The sequence below is a fragment of the Acartia tonsa genome, chromosome 12, assembly GCF_053477335.1.
Source record: "Acartia tonsa isolate MP-2025a chromosome 12, ASM5347733v1, whole genome shotgun sequence".
NCBI classification, from domain to species: Eukaryota; Metazoa; Arthropoda; class Copepoda; order Calanoida; family Acartiidae; genus Acartia; species Acartia tonsa.
In genome coordinates, this window is record NC_137271.1 from 12548996 (window position 1) to 12554995 (window position 6000).

A 6000-nucleotide genomic window follows, 5' to 3' on the forward strand; every position below is an offset into this window, starting at 1 on the left:
GCGGGGTCTGCCAGAGGGCGGTCCTGGCCTACCTGGGCGGTCATGCCCGCTGTCAGTTGATTTCATAGACACCATTTCCTCGGCTGCTTCCCGGCCGATGGGAATGGCATCCCAGTCCACTGAAAAGTCCCGGGACTTGGCATGGTTAAGCCTGGCTCTAGCCAGCGCTTTCCTATATAAAGCTGGATGGTACAGGAACACTTGTGATATCGCATTCAGGGCTGCCCGGACTCCTCCCTGTGCTGCTGCCAGAGAAATGATGGTTAGGTCCCCCAGCAGTTTGAGGATCAACAACAGCAAGCACAGTATGGCTGCGCCATCTCCCCACTCGTGGATGGCTTGTCTAAATCCTGCCCAGACATCCAGGGCTGCCTCTCCTTCCTCCGCCAGTCGGTCAATGTTGTAGGACACTATCCCATGGTCTCCTGTGGCCGAACAGCTGCCTTGCTGAACGCAGGAGCCATAGGATAGGCCGGTCAGCATGGCACTCTTGTATGCTGGGAACGCCAGCAGTTGTTGCCAGTCGTTCAACTCAGCCTGCGAATACAAACCACCTGAGCTGAAGTCATCTAAGGGTTCTGTCAACAACTGCTTAGGCGTATCCAGCGGGGGTGGCCTCTTCTTGGGAGCAGGGGTTAACTCTATCCAGCCTTCCTCCGCGTGCACAGTCAGGGGGTAGGTGGAGGAGCAGGGAATCTTGGTGGCGTGCTCACTGTATACCCGTGTCACAGCGTCTACAAAACCTGTGGGCTCTACTGGCACTTTGTCCCAACACTCCTTGTGTTCGCGGACAACGTACTTGTGCCTTTGGCAGGTCAGCTGCAGCAGGATGTCTCCCCTCAGGACCGAGAACGTGCTCCCCTGGACACGCACTGGGTGGGCCGGATCTAGTTGCTGGAGCTTCCAGCAGTTGGCCGCTACTTCTTCTGCTGCAGTGCTTTTCATGCGCGTTTCCAGGGTAAACCCAATATAGCCTGCATGGATCTGGGCTTGAAGGGGAACGTCAACATCCCTGGCCGACACTCTGGGCAGCGCAGCCGCGGCTGGGTCAGCTGCCACGAACAACGCTGGATGGTTGGTGGCATGGGCCTCGAAGTCGCAGTTCACAATCGAGGTGGGGTTGGTCATGTTGATGAAAAACTGGGCCTGATGGTCAACTAGATATGCATCCATCACCAGGCTGGGCTGGAGGCTGCGGATCAGCCTCAAGGGGCAATCTCTTCCCAGGTGGTCCCACACGTAGGTTGCTTCCCCAGTGATGCAGGACAGCTCAGAATGGGGACACTCTAGGGTCAGGTGGTCAGACTGGGACTCCACCCGTCCATCCTCCACCACATAGGTCTCCTCCTTGACCAGCAGCCGCCGCTCCTGGAGCACTAATTCGTTGCGGTATAGCTGGCCCTCAAAGTGGACGTCCTCCCCCTCGCAACCCACCCCCTCGGGGCTGTTGACGAGGGCGCCCACCATGTCGATGGTGAAGAACAGGGGGTGGTTCAGCTGGAACGTCAGTGGCTGGGTCTTGCCTGGCAACTTCTATACTTGGTTCCTGGCCAGGTCTCGGCACGCTTCTGGGTCTATCTTGGTTGGCCTCATGAGGGTGGGGACCGAGGTCACCTTGAGGTGACCCCATACCCCACACCTGAATGTCCACTGGGACACGGTGAGCTGACAGCTGAACCCAGTGGTTTCCCTCACCTTGACTTGCTGCAGGACGTGTACTTCATGGCCCAGGGGCACCTCCTGGTGTAGAGGCTCCGTGTCACACATCTTTTCTTTATTGTAAGACGTGACATGGGTGGGGTTGGCACAGTCCCACCCCACCAGGACGTAGCTGGTTGTAGGCCACACGGCTGCCAGCAGGAGGCCCCACAGGACCATCCACCAATGGGAGAGGCTTCCAGGTAACCATCTTCCTCGTACACGCGGCTGGGGATCTTCAGCTCTGGTCACGGCTACTTCTTGGGGCTGGACACGGCTGGGCTGCTCCTGGCTAGACACAAATTTCCATTGAGCGTTATCTGTATGCGGCCGAGGCACCCCGATACCCTCCCCAATGACAGACTGGCAAGCGACTGGCACTTGCCTGGGTGTTGGCTCCCCTAGCCCTAAGTGCTCCCTTCCCTTGTCCAAGGCATGCCCAGTGGCATGGGGCTGAAGTGCATGTGGCACAGGCTCGCCCTTACTCACTGCCCTCCCCTGCCCTAGGAACTCAGGTGCATGTGGCACAGGCAAGTCCTTATTTTCCCAAATTTCAATCTCCCCAGCCTCAGGTGCAGGGGGCACAGGCAAGGCTGGGTGTTTACAGTATTTTGGATACAACACATTTAACAAATTCAACTTATCCTGATGTTGAGCAGCTGGGTTCCCTTGGCTGGCAGGGGGCTCTGGATGGCACGTAGCTGGACTCTCCCTGCAGGCTGGTGGCGCTGGCTGGCATGTAGCTGGGCTCTCCCTGCAGGCTGGTGGCGCTGGCTGACTGGGGGTGACGGGTGTCACCCCTTCCTCTGGGACCGCTGGCTCGTTCCAGGACTCAGGTCTCTCGGTGGCGGCGACGGTTGTCGCCCCAGACATCAGGTTGGAGGCTGGCTCGTTCCAGGATCCAGGTATCTCGGTGGCGGCGACGGTTGTCGCCCCAGGCACCAGGTGGGAGGCGCTGGATAGCACCCCCCCATCATCCCAGGTGGCGACGCCGGGTGGCGTCCCATACATCGATGCAGAGGTGCTGGCTAGCACCTCCTGCCTCTCTCGTTCAGCGGCTGCCAGGGCCTCCCCATACACCGTCTCAGGGACGCTGGGCAGCGCCCCTCCACTCTTGCTGGGTAGGCTCAGTCGGGCAGGTTCCATCATGTTGAGGCTAAAAGGCTGGGGCCTCAGCACCTCTGGCTCGGCTATGTTGTTGGGCTGTATCAGCTCTGGCCCCAGATGGTTAAGACTGAAGCCTAGGCCAACCCGGTTGGGTTCAGCCGCGCCGCCCAGTACGTTGATCCTAGCTGGGACAGTCCCAAACTGCGGCATCCCATCGGCTCGGTCCGCAGTTCTGGGGGCGGCTGCTTGCTGTGGTGGTGCTGGGGGCGCGCTCCCTTCCATATGGGCCACTCTGCTGGGCTTCCCTGGAGGGGCACCCTTGTCGGCGGTGCGCCTGCGGCTGGCTACCTGGGCCCAGTCGGCTCTACAATCGGCCGCCGTGTGACCGTCATAGTGGCAACGCTCACACTTGGCAGAACGGTCACGGCGTGGCTGGGTGCGTCTCTCCTCTAGGCTAACTTCCACAGGCGTTGGGCAGTCTCGAGCTCGGTGGCCTCTCCCCTGGCAGCGGTAGCAGCGGCCTGGAACCTTGTCATCTGGAGCGACCTTCCCCATCTGGTGGAGACCCGGAGCCAAGGAGCCAATCTCCATTGGCTCCGACTCGTCATATTGGGGCAACTGGATGCAGGCAGATCCAGTCAGCCCGTCGGTCGAGTCCACTAAGCACACACCTTCCTTCAGCTGCTTAGTAACCATGGTCACGGTGAACATGGCCTTACGAGTGTACTCAGGTACACTCGTAATTTCATGGTTCATCATGAGGCGTTTTACGTTGGCGTTACGAATTCCACAATTTAATTCGTCCACCAACAACTCAAGATCCTCATGGTTGTAGGCGTCCCTATACAAGGCGCACTTAGTTGATATGTACGCTTGTATAGGTTCTGTCGAGTGTTGCTTGTAATCCCTAAACGCTTGTTTAAGCGTTTGGGATTCAAAAGCAGGGCGAAATAGCAACTCACACTCGGTCTTGACCTGTTCGTAGGTCAAGGCTTGGCCTGCCTCGCCAAACAGATGGGACGCCATTTCCGCCGCTTGCCCTACCAGTGACAGTAGTAGGGCGTTGCGGCGGTTGAGGGAATCATGAGGTGGTACGCGGTAAGCCGCCCATGACATCTCAAGTCTGCGGATATGTGCCGACCAGGATTGCTTGGGCGGCCCTCTAAACTCCGGCAGATTGCTCAGCATCAGCTTGCGGTACTCGGCTGGGGCCGGCTGAGGGTCATCCTGGAGCCATCCTGGGGCTTGGTCACCTCCTGGGGCTTGATGCTGGTCCATTGGGTCAACGGTGAAACGGCGGGCACAAAGTTATACAGTACTAAAATTGAATGGTTTGTCACTTGAGGCTTCCTAGCCTAACAGCCAACACTGTTTGTATCACTAGGTTGGGCGTTTAGTTACAAAGATATAACTTAGCTGTACTTATCACTAGTTAGGTGTTGAGGTTGTAGGGTAGGCTGGTAGAGGTAGATAGGTGTTGAGGGTCTGAACTGCTGTCAGGAACTGATTGGGTTTTCCCTTATCACACTAGAGCTAGAAGGAAAGAAACTTGCAATTCTTTATTTGCTAAAAATACCCCTGTTAAATGCTATGGAGTAGCTCCGCTCTGGTGTGAGTGTGTGTGTGTGTGTGTGTGTGTGTGTGCGTGGAATCTCCTGTCCTTGTAACGCGCGTTCGCGCCGTCAAATCCGCGCACACGGGGAAAACGCGCTCTCACCCCTCAACTCGCTCTCTCATTGGTCCGCTTCGTCCGTTGGATTTATGATATTTTCCGCACTCTGTTGCGCTACCCGTGAATGGCGCTCTGTGTATCCGATCGCTAGCTCCACACTACAGACGGACTTAGTCTAGTGTGGGTAGGAAGGGGGAAGCGCGTGAGGGGACGGGGGTAACTCCGTCCGTTCCCCCTGTGAGGGAGGGGGGTAACTGTGTGTTGGTGTAATAGGGCCTTTTCTTCTTAATCTTAGGCTTATCTATTATATCACCCTGATTGTATTTGCCTTCAATGGAGAGGGGCCCCTCCCCTTCCCTTGGAATAAGGGGTGTATTGTTGTTGTGCTGTGGGCTTGAGATTGTTTTGATTATATTACATCTAGCTTCTATTTTTGTCCTTATCACAATTGCATAACAGATTTGTTTACCAACTCTGTTCTATTTTTAGCTGTTATCACAATACACAGTAATCCAAGCCTGTTCTATTCTTAGATTTATCACAACACAACAATTTGTTTGCCAAGCTCTGCTCATAAATCTATTGTTTGGCCATCACACTAGGGTGGTAATCCCTGCAAATGTGATATAATATCTGTTTTCTAGATGGGTGGCTGCGTTGTAGCTTCTCAGGATACTCGGGGTTGACGTAGTTTTTCTCTGTTCTGGTGCACTACACTCGTATGTTAGCTCGCAGCTTGCAGCTATGTGGCATGTTTCAGCCTATCGGCGGCAGGGAATGTCCCGTCCTGCTAGCGCTGCTGATCCAAATCCGGCTGATGGCGGCAGGGAATGTCCCGTCCTGCTAGCGCCACTGGTTCGGATCCTGCTATTTCTTGCAGTAAAGTTGGCCTATCTTCAGCCGTTTACACTTATTTGGCTTGTTTCAGCCGGTCCGCAGGCCTGTTTCAGCCCTTTTGGCGCTCAATTCTCCGTTAGATATCAGCGCTGCTCGCGGTTATTCGTCAGATTTCGCTGTCTCGCTTCCACAACTGCCGGATGCAGAGTTAAACTTTGCTGTCCAGGGTGGGTAATTCAGGTTGCTTGCGTCAGTTTTGCCAGATTCACTGCTGGGAGTACCTTAGCCTCAGATGCGCGTCTGCTCTACACTTGTGGTTCGCCGTAATCTCACACAGCTGTCACCAAAGTTGTGGTATCCGCCGAGGATAAATGGCAGACACCGGAGTTCAATTAGATTACGGCAGTGTGACAGACGTGGACACCTTACTATAGAGAAGCTACGCTTCTCTAGCTTTCACTAGATAATGATCAACATCTATTTTCAGTTGTCACTTTATTGAAGGGTTAAGAGATACTGAAGCTATATACAACAAACAATAATTACATGGATAGGAATAAATAATCATAACATAAAAGCATAAATAATACATATACAATGGTCAGTTTGGGCAATAATGATTCCCCCATCCCTGGAAAGGGTGGGGGAGAATTAAGAATACAGTTAACCATAATAAACATGACAGA